The sequence below is a fragment of the Ascaphus truei genome, chromosome 20 (genome assembly GCF_040206685.1).
Source record: "Ascaphus truei isolate aAscTru1 chromosome 20, aAscTru1.hap1, whole genome shotgun sequence".
Taxonomy (NCBI): domain Eukaryota; kingdom Metazoa; phylum Chordata; class Amphibia; order Anura; family Ascaphidae; genus Ascaphus; species Ascaphus truei.
In genome coordinates this window covers 17,155,278-17,166,493 of record NC_134502.1, presented here as the reverse complement: position 1 = coordinate 17,166,493, position 11,216 = coordinate 17,155,278, and the positions used below count along the sequence as shown (strand labels likewise).

General features: G+C 54.1%; 1 pseudogene; it reads left to right on the top strand.

Moving 5' to 3' along the window:
• Nucleotides 1-440: 440 nt before the first annotated feature.
• Nucleotides 441-4,986, top strand: LOC142470699 (volume-regulated anion channel subunit LRRC8E-like; annotated as a pseudogene).
• Nucleotides 4,987-11,216: the final 6,230 nt, after the last annotated feature.

Here is an 11,216-nt window from a genome sequence, read left to right as displayed (position 1 = left end):
CCCCCTCCACACTCGCCTCCTCCCCTCCCCCACACACTCACCTCCTTCTCTCCCCCCCTTCTCCACACTCGCCTCCTCCCCCTCCACACTCGCCTCCTCCCCCTCCACACTCACCCCCCTCCCCCTCCACACTCGCCCCCTCCCCCACACACTCACCTCCTTCTCTCCCCCCCTTCTCCACACTCGCCTCCTCCCCCTCCACACTCGCCCCCTCCCCCTCCACACTCGCCCCCTCCCCCACACACTCGCCTCCTTCTCCCTCCTCCCCTCCCCCACACACTCACCTCCTTCTCTCCCCCCTCCTCAACACTTGCCTCCCCCCCTCCCCCACACTCGCCTCCTCCCCTCCCCCACACTCGCCTCCTCCCCTCCCCCCTCCACACTCACCTCCTCCCCTCCCCCACACTCTCACCTCCTTTCTCCCCCCCCACTCTCTCAGCTCCCCACTCTCTGTCAGTATGATTCCTGTTGCAGAGTTTAAGCAGTTCACTGAGCAGCAGCCGGCATTTAAGGTCCTCAAACCATGGTGGACGTCCTGGCTGAATATGTCACCGTGGCCATGCTAATGATTGGTGTCTTTGGATGCACCCTGCAGGTAGGTGCCCATTAACTCATGTGCCCCTTCACCTCTACACTCTATCCCGTCCCACTGCTCCTATTTCCCCTGCTGCCCCCCCGTCCTGCTGTCCTTCTTCTCCCTGTCCCGCTGCCTCTGTGCCTCCCCTGTCCCGCTGCCTCTGTGCCTCCCCTGTCCCCGCTGCCTCTGTGCCTCCCCTGTCCCGCTGCCTCTGTGCCTCCCCTGTCCCGCTGCCTCTGTGCCTCCCCATCACGCTGCCTCTGTGCCTCCCCATCACGCTGCCTCTGTGCCTCCCCATCACGCTGCCTCCGTGCCCCCCGTCACGCTGCCTCCGTGCCCCCTTCACGCTGCCTCTGTGCCGCCTCCCCGTCCCGCTGCCTCTGTGCCGCCCCCCGTCCCGCTGCCTCTGTGCCGCCCCCCGTCCCGCTGCCTCTGTGCCGCCCCCCGTCCCGCTGCCTCTGTGCCGCCCCCCGTCCCGCTGCCTCTGTGCCGCCCCCGTCACGCTGCCTCCGTGCCCCCCGTCACGCTGCCTCCAGTGCCCCCCGTCACGCTGCTCCGTGCCCCCGTCACGCTGCTCTGTGCCCGCCCCCCCGTCCCCGCTGCCTCTGTGCCGCCCCCCCGTCCCGCTGCCTCTGTGCCGCCCCCGTCACGCTGCCTCCGTGCCCCCCGTCACGCTGCCTCCGTGCCCCCGTCACGCTGCCTCTGTGCCGCCCCCCGTCACGCTGCCTCCGTGCCGCCCCCCGTCAAGCTGCCTCCGTGCCCCCCGTCAAGCTGCCTCCGTGCCCCCCGTCATGCTGCCTCCATGCCCCCGTCCCGCTGCCTCTGTGCCGCCACCCGTCACGCTGCCTCTGTGCCGCCCCCCGTCACGCTGCCTCTGTGCCGCCCCCCCGTCACTCTGCCGCCCCCGTCACGCTGCCTCTGTGCCGCCCCCCGTCATGCTGCCTCTGTGCCGCCCCCGTCACTCTGCCTCTGTGCCTCCCCCTTCCCGCTGCCTCTGTGCCTCCCCTGTCCCGCTGCCTCTGTGCCTCCCCCGTCCCGCTGCCTGTGTGCCTCCCCCGTCCTGCTGCCTGTGCCTCCCCCGTCCTGCTGCCTCTGTGCCTCCCCCGTCCCGCTGCCTCTGTGCCTCCCCCGTCCCGCTGCCTCTGTGCCTCCCCCGTCCCGCTGCCTCTGTGCCTCCCCCGTCCCGCTGCCTCTGTGCCTCCCCGTCCCGCTGCCTCTGTGCCTCCCCCGTCCCGCTGCCTCTGTGCCTCCCCCGTCCCGCTGCCTCTGTGCCTCCCCCGTTCCCGCTGCCTCTGTGCCTCCCCCGTCCCGCTGCCTCTGTGCCTCCCCCGTCCCGCTGCCTCTGTGCCTCCCCCGTCCCGCTGCTTCTGTGCCTCTCCCGTCCCGCTGCCTCTGTGCCTCCCCGTCCCGCTGCCTCTGTGCCTCCCCGTCCCGCTGCCTCTGTGCCTCCCCCGTCCCGCTGCCTCTGTGGCTCCCCCATCCCGCTGCCTCTGTGCCTCCCCCGTCCCGCTGCCTCTGTGCCTCCCCCATCCCGCTGCCTCTGTGCCTCCTCCGTCCCGCTGCCTCTGTGCCTCCCCCCGTCCGGCTCCCCGCTCTTCTCTCCTCCCCCCCCCTCTCTCTTCTCCTCCCCCGTCCGGCTCCCCGCTCTTCTCTCCTCCCGTCCGGCTCCCCGCTCTTCTCTCTCCTCCGTCCGGCTCCCCGCTCTTCTCTCCTCCCGTCCGGCTCCCCGCTCTTCTCTCCTCCCGTCCGGCTCCCCGCTCTTCTCTCCTCCCCCCCTCCTCGCTCTTCTCTCCTCCCTCCCCTGTCCCCTTCTCTTTTGCTCTCCCCTCCCCTCTGTCCCTTCTCTTTTGCTCTCCCCCTACCCTTGTCTCTTTTGCCTTTCCCACCTCCCCCTGCCTCTTCCTCCCCGCCTTGTCTTCTCTCTCCTTCCGTTATGTTGCATGTCTATCTGCTCCCCTCCTCCTTAAAACTCTTTCCTCATTCCTCTTTTTAGATAACCCAGGACAAAATCATCTGCCTTCCCAACCACACCTCTGCTGATGCAGTCTCTCAAATCACCTGTGAGGAGTTTACGAAACATCCCACGCCTTCCAACTCTAGCGACCTTGATGCTTCTACTTCTCCTTCCACCCGTCCAGCCCGACAGATGAGCGGCTTGCGTAACAACCTGGACCTCCAGCAGTACAGCTTCATCAACCAGATTTGCTATGAGACTGCTCTGCATTGGTATGCAAAGTACTTCCCATATCTGGTGGTCATCCACACCCTAGTCTTCATAATCTGTGGCAACTTCTGGTTCAAGTTTCCCGGTACCAGCTCCAAGATAGAACACTTCATCTCCATCCTGGGCAAGTGCTTTGATTCCACCATGGACACACCCGAGCCCTGTCTGAGGTCTCTGGAGAGACCACACAGGAACAAAACGCAGACAAAGAGGTCTCTAAACCAGGCTTCGAAGAGACCAGCCCTTCCTCTCCGAGCCTCTAGCCTCAGTGAAGCTGGTGGCTGAGACCTCGGCGGCTGGTCTGCTGGACAAGAAAGAGGGGGAACAGGCCAAGGCACTGTTTGAAAAGGTGAAAAAGTTCCGGCACCCACGTAGAGGAAGGTGACCTCCTTTACTCCATGTACATGCGGCAGACAGTGCTCAAATTCTGCAAGTTTATGCTCATCACTGTGTACAATGCGGCTTTGGTGGGCAAGATACACTTTATTGTTCCATGTAATGTCCGGACGGAGGAGATGACTGGTTACAATAGCTTTTGCTGCAATCACACCAAAGCCCACCTCTTCTCCAAGCTGGCTATCAGCTACCTGTGCTTCCTGAGCGTCTATGGCTTGACCTGTCTGTACACGCTCTACTGGCTCTTTCGGCGCCCACTAAAGGAGTACTCCTTCCGGTCTGTGCGGGAGGAAACTGGGATAGGTGATATCCCTGATGTCAAGAATGACTTCGCCTTTGTCCTCCACCTGGTGGACCAGTACGACTCGCTGTATTCAAAGCGGTTCGCTGTCTTCCTATCAGAGGTGAGTGAGAGCAAGCTGAGGCAGCTCAACCTCAACCATGAATGGCCGGCAGAGAAGTTGAGGCAGAAGCTGCAGCAGACGCCTGAGGGGCAGGCTGCAGCTGCACCTCTTCAAGCTCCCGGGCTTGCCTGACACAGTCTTTGAGGTGACAGAGATGGAGTCGCTCAAGTTGGAGATGCTGAGTGAGGCACTCATTCCTCCACTGGTGTCCAAGCTTGTCAGGCTGGAAGAACTGTCCCTCTGCAATTGCAGGGCCAAAGTGCAACACACATCCCTGTCTTACCTCCGGGATCACCTCCGGGTCCTGCACATAAAGTTTGATGACATTAAGGAAATACCATTGTGGGTCTTTGGGCTTCGAGCCCTGGAGGAGTTTCAGTTGGTTGGTTGCCTGTCACAGGACCTCTCCAAAAACGCCACCCTGGAGAGCCTGAAAGAGCTGAAGAGTCTCAAGATTTTGACACTCAAGAGTAACCTTTCCAAGGTGCCTCCCAACATCTCTGAGGTGGCCGGCCACCTGCAGAAGCTCAGCATCCAGAACGATGGAACCAAGCTACTGACTCTCAATGCCTTAAAACGGCTTTTCCTTCTCAAGGAGCTGGAGCTGGTCCACTGTGATCTGGAGCGAATCCCTCATGCAGTCTTCAGCCTCAACAACCTTCAGGTACTGGACCTGCGGGGAGAACAACCTGCACACCATCGAGGAGATCATAAGCCTGCAACACTGCCGGAAGTTAAACATTCTTCGGCTGTGGCACAACCACATTGCCTACATCCCGGACACATCCGGAAACTAAAGGGCCTGGAGGAGCTGTATCTGAACCAACAACAAAATTTCTGGTGCTGCCCACCCAGCTCTTTCTCTGCACGAAGCTCCGACACCTTAATCTATCCCACAACGAGATCCGGGAGCTGCCTCCGGAGGTTGGGGGTCTTGCAGCAACTTCAGTTCCTGGCATTGACCGGGAATTTCTTGGAAGATCTTCCAATGAGCTGTTCTTTTGCCAGAAGCTGAAAACCCTGAAGTTGGACAGAACCGGTTAGGGAGTCTGTCCCCCAAGTTGGTGGTCTCTTGGGGCCCTATTGAGGCTAGAGCTGAAGGGGAACAAGCTGGAGGTTCTGCCCAGGAGATAGGGGGGGTGCACAGGGCTAAAGAGGTCTGGGTTGGTGGTAGAGCAGTCGCTGTTTGAGACTCTGCCATCTGAGGTGAGGGAGAGGTTCAGCGAGGAGTGAGGGGACAGGAGGAGGAAGAGTGTTAGGGGTGATGGAGTAGAAAGAGGAAGGCAGGTGGAGATGGTGTGAAGAGTAAGGAAGAAGAGATGAAAGGAATTGGGTCACAGGCGTTAGGGAAGGGGGCACTGGGGGAGGCAGGAAAAAAGGAGGAAGTGTGGTAGGAGATGAATTAGAAGTGGGGGGAGTAGAGCGACAAGGAAGGGGGGGATTGAACAGATGGGGGCTGGGGAGAGGTTTGAGGAGGAATAAAGGGTGCAGAGTGGTAAGAGAGTGAAGGTGGACACTGGAGGATGCTGAGAAATGAGGAGAGGGAAATAGAAGCGAACAAAGGAAAGACTGGGTAGGAAGTGTAGCAACGGGTTAGTGAGCTGAGAGGTTGACTGAGTGGACCGGTAAGGAACGCAGGACTGAAGGGATGGGGATACGGTGAGAGGAATGGAAAAATGGGATAGGTAAAGAGGAGTGGGGATGAAGGGGATAGGAGAGGGCAGGGGAGTGAACGGGGGTAGTGGAAGCAATAAGGGGGATAGGAATAGAGAGGAGTGGGAGGGTAGTGGGGAGGGGAGATTATGTAGGTGCCTCCCCTCACTTATAAGGTCATCTTATTACCCGGGAAGCGATTCCTTTAGGATATGCATAGAGCGTCCTTTCCTTTAAGACAGGCTGAAGACCATGCATATGGCCGATGTAGGAGCCTTATAGGACAGATGCATGTACTTCCTTGTACATCTAGAACCCACGCATGTGATGCCATACCTCTAAGGATACCATGAGACCCCCCCCTAAGGCATTGGCATAGGTAGAGCTGTGGACCTGGCCAATATAGGTTCTTGGAAAGGTGGGAGGGCATCTTTGGATTGCTGCTCCATTCCCTACTCTTCCCGCCCCCCACCCCCTCCTGCTAATGGCTCCCCCCGCAATGTCTTGATGTACATTTTTAAAGAAAAAATTATTTAATGAAACATTAAACATTTCAATAAATATTTTTGTGTGTGGTGAGTACAGGAATAGCAGAGTAAATGGAGGTGCAGGAACAGTGCTGTGTGTGTGTGTGTGTGTGTGTGTGTGGGGGGGGGTTCAGTACAGGAATAGCAGAGTACATGGAGGTGCAGGAACAGTGCTGTGTGTGTGTGTGGGGGGGGGGGTTCAGTACAGGAATAGCAGAGTACATGGAGGTGCAGGAACAGTGCTGTGTGTGTGTGTGTGTGTGTGTGTGTGGGCGGGGGAAGGGGTTCAGTACAGGAATAGCAGAGTACATGGAGGTGCAGGAACAGTGCTGTGTGTGTGTGGGCGGGGGGGTTCAGTACAGGAATAGCAGAGTACATGGAGGTGCAGGAACAGTGCTGTGTGTGTGTGTGTGTGTGGGCGGGGGAAGGGGTTCAGTACAGGAATAGCAGAGTACATGGGTGGAGGTGCAGGAATAGTGCTGTGTGGGCGGGGGAAGGGGTTCAGTACAGGAATATCAGAGTACATGGAGGTGCAGGAACAGTGCTGTGTGTGTGTGGGCCGGGGGGTTCAGTACAGGAATAGCAGAGTACATGGAGGTGCAGGAACAGTGCTGTGTGTGTGCTGTGGGGCGGGGGGGGGGGTTCAGTACAGGAATAGCAGAGTACATGGAGGTGCAGGAACAGTGCTGTGTGTGTGTGTGGGGGGGGGGGTTCAGTACAGGAATAGCTGAGTACATGGAGGTGCAGGAACAGTGCTGTGTGTGTGGGGGGTTCAGTACAGGAATAGCAGAGTACATGGAGGTGCAGGGACGTGTGCAGGAACAGTGCTGTGTGTGTGTGGGCGGGGGGGGGGGGTCAGTACAGGAATAGCTGAGTACATGGAGGTGCAGGAACAGTGCTGTGTGTGTGTGTGGGCGGGGGGGGGGTTCAGTACAGGAATAGCAGAGTACATGGAGGTGCAGGAACAGTGCTGTGTGTGTGTGTGGGGGGGGGGGTTCAGTACAGGAATAGCTGAGTACATGGAGGTGCAGGAACAGTGCTGTGTGTGTGGGGGGTTCAGTACAGGAATAGCAGAGTACATGGAGGTGCAGGGACGTGTGTGGTTCAGTACAGGAATAGCAGACGGCGCTGCAGGGTGGAGGTGCAATGACGGGTGTATGAGTGGGCAGTGCAGGGAAATCATAGGGGGCTGCAGGGTAATAATGGTGTGTGTGGGATTAGCGCAGGAATAGTAGAGGGCAGGATGGAGGTGCAATGACCACTGTTCTGCTAGTGCTGGAATAGCAGAGCATGCTGCAGGGCAGGATGGTGGTGCAGTGACAGCTGTGTGTGTTGGGTCAGTGCTGGAATAGTAGGGCAGGATGGATGTGCAGTGACAGCTGTGTGTGTTGGGTCAGTGCTGGAATAGTAGGGCAGGATGGATGTGCAGTGACAGCTGTGTGTGTTGGGTCTGTGCTGGAATAGTAGAGCATGCTGCAGGGCAGGATGGTAGTGTAGTGAGACAGCTTTGTGTGTGTGAGTCAGTGCTGGAATAGCAGAGCATGTTGCCGGATGGTGTAGTGACTGTGTTGTGTTAGTGCTGGAATAGCAGAGCTTGCTGCAGTGCAGTATGGAGGTGTGTTGGGTCAGCGCTGGAATAGGAGAGCATGATGAAGGTGCAGTGATGGCGTTGTGTGTTGGGTCAGCGCTGGAATAGCAGAGCATGATGAAGGTGTAGTGATGGCGGTGTGTGTTGGGTCAGCGCTGGAATAGCAGAGCATGATGAAGGTGCAGTGATGGCGGTGTGTGTTGGGTCAGCGCTGGAATAGCAGAGCATGATGAAGGTGCAGTGATGGCGGTGTGTGTTGGGTCAGCGCTGGAATAACGTTGGCTGCTGCAGGGCAGTAAGGAGGTGCGGTGATGGCGGTGTGGGACTGGAAAAGCAGGGAGGACACCGGTACACCCCTGTAATTGGGAACGCTGGCGTCTGTCATTAAAGTGGCCTGGACTACATGAATCAGGAGTTTGTCACAGAGTACCAGAGAGAGGCCGCTGCTCCTCTCCTGGACGCATGACCGTATCACCATCTCCCAGTACCCTCTGCACCCGGGTCTGAGTGCTGGGATAGAGCGATACCTTGTGGTAAGAGCAGGTACTGCAGACATGGCTATTCTGACCTAGCCAGAAGCAACACATTAAATCCATGTTTTGTTTTAAAACCGTTCTTTTGTTTTATATTTATTTATAAAATGTGTTACCAGGAAGTAATACATTGAGTTACCTCTCGTTTTCAAGTATGTCCTGGGCATAGAGTTACAGTATGATGACAAATAATACATAATATTATATAATACTGCATTAAAATAATAAATTTAAAAAAATAATGCAATTTTTAATGTTTTAATATACTGAGCATCCTTTTGTGGTTGCCATGGGACTAGGTCTTCTTTCCTTCAAGACAGGCTGAAGACCATGCATATGACAGATGTAGGATCTTTGGATTGCTATACTTGATATACTGAGCATCCTTTTTGATTTGCCATAGAAGGTTTTGGCACACCTCCCCGGCCGTGCAAGGGTTTTGGCAACAAAGTATCACAAACCCAGAAAGTGTTGCAGCGCTCCCAGCAGGGAGAGGTGGATTATGGTGAAAGCTGTAACAGTAGACCATGTCACCCTTCGTAATCCGAGGTTACATTGTAGCTGTTGCGTTTGGCTGACCTGAAGGATTGATTCAGCAGCAGCCATTATGTGAACCCAGAGAGTGGGATATGCGATCACCCGAGAACAGAACGATTTTTTTTTTTTGGCAGCTCAGGTCATGGGTTTTCATTAAAGGTAATCAAATGCTACGTATACACAACAACAACAACAAATGCACCACAAAATATGGGACCCGTAGCTTAACCAATGATAGAGTAGGGCGCACAGCCCAGATATCAAGGGGCCTGTTCAGGCAATTGCGAATGAGGGTCGCTTCTCCTATGAATAGGGAGAAGACTCCGAACGGATCACTGCAAGAAAGGATAGCGGTGGAAAAGGATAAGGGGGGGGGGGGGGGGGCGTTCCACCCATGTGTTCTTGTGTAGGTTAATTTGACTTTGTCTTCCAACACCCTGGTTTCGTGTTGTACTGCAAGTGTGGAGGAGATGGATGGTGATGAGCTCGGGGGGTGAGAGGGAGGCCACACTCGTGTCTGGCCCTTCTCCCACCATATGCTTATGACTGCTGGCATACTTGGTTTTCCGATGTAATAACGTTTTGGGTTTTCCCCGTCATTCTTTGTTCTGTGCCCCCAAAAAGAAAACCTTAATAAAAAGTTTGTTCTTCAAAAATACAAAACAAAAGTGTGTGAGGAACGCTACAGGGAGAAATCCATGCAATAACCTACATTTTGTGTTTTTTTTAACACTTTTGTAGTATTGGATAATACTTTTTTTTTTTTTTAATTTTAATTTTTAATACGTTTTAATATACTGAGCAATCTTTGATTTCTATAGCAGGCTTCCGCCCACCTCCCCAGCAGTGCAAGATCTTTGCAACACTTTCCTGTTTGTGATCATTTGTTTCGAATGTTCCCAGCAGTTTGAGCTGCAAACTGTAACAGTAGATAATGTTACCGTAGTAATAGAAGAATACATTGTCGCTGCTGAGTTACACTGACTGAAGGATTGCTTTGCAAACGGAAAGGCGGCCATTTAGTGAACCCTGGCGAGCAGGCTCTTTGCTGATTAACCGCGGGAGAACTAATCGATCGGCAGCTTAGGTAATTCGTTTTCAATACAGGTAATCAAAGGCTGCATATATTAAAATTAACACACACTTTCCCAGTAAGCTCAAACTGGGAAAGCTTACTGGGAAAGTGTGTGTTAATTCAATTTATAACTGACAACAGTTGTTTTTGGAGGTAGGTGGCCCCTCCTCCCGGAGCTCACCCCTAATCACCTTTTTAGCTTGGGAGGTTTTCTCGTTTTGCTGTGTGGACAGGACCCGCTGTGGTTGTTTCCCACTCGTACAGAGGTAAAAGGGAAGATTCACAGTGTAGTGTTAGGACCTGCATATTTGGTTATACCTTGACGTTGGTATGCAGGCTTATGACACTTTGGCCAAAGGGTTTAACTAAATAACCAAGAAAATCTTATTATTGATGTATTTAAACTTTATACTTATTACCATATATGTTTTGTCAATTGGATGTAGCATTGGGCTCACCTGTCTTTTGTTGTATACAGCGAAAGTAAAATATACGTTTATTAAACTAATTTTTTTTTTTAAGTGTCGCGTGGACTAAGTTAATAGGGTCAGTGTCACCTGCCTATGATGGGATACAAGGGCATCTCATGTAAGAGTCCAATAAGTTTATATGGTCCATAGAATGGGATTTGTAGGTGTTTTTATAGGGCCCTTTGGTGGGATAAGAAAACGTCTCGCGCTTGGGATTGCTGTAAGTTTAATAGCTTCAGTAGCATCGTCCATCGTCCTCTCAAATGAAGAGGGCATCTTGCATGCAGGATTCCTATAAGTTAATAGGGTCAGTGCCATCGTCCTCTCAAATAAAGAGGCGGGCATCGGGATTCCTATAAGTTAATAGGGGCAGTGGCATCGTCCTCAAATGAAGAGGAGGGCATCGCGATTCCTATAAGTTAATAGGGTCAGTGGCATCGTCCTCGCAAATGAAGAGGAGGGCATCTTGCATGTGGGATTCCTATAACTTAACAGGGTCAGTGGCACCTGCATAAGAAAGCGTCTCACATGTTGTATTTCTAGAAGTTGTATCGCTGGCACCATCCACTTCTGGGATTAGAGGGCGTCCTGCTCGCCTGTCTGTAGAAGTTAATAGGGTCAGTGGCGCCTCTGTGATAAGAGGATACCTCACTCACAGGATTCCTATACTTCGATATCCCAGGCAGAGGAGTATTATCATCCCATACAGGATATTGGGTCTCCTTTAACTTTACCCTCTAAAATTCAGTAAGCGAGACACCCTCCAATACCACATGGCAGCGGTTCCCATCTCCAGTCCTCAAGTACACCCAACAGTCCCGGTTTTAAGAATATCCTCCTATTAGCACAGGCGGCTCGATCCTTTTTACCAAACCACCTGTGCTGAAGCAGGGATATGCTTTAAACCTGAGCTGTTAGGGGTCTGTATGTATGTATGTCTTTATTTATATAGCGCCTGTCATGATAATGTCATGAGATATTGGGTATTTTTAATCCCTCTGGTGTCACGTACGACACCCCTGCTAGCACGCGACCTGCATATGGGACAAGGGTTAATACCGACGCTCGCAAGCGTACCCACTCTTCACCCACTCAGGGGTCCCTCAAATGGGTTGTAGCTCTCCTCAAGCCGTCCCAATATACCACCGCCACGAACAGTACACAAGTGAGCCTGTGACTTTAGATATGCAACCAGGGTTAATACACAAAGGCTTCTCTAGCAACCCCCCTTT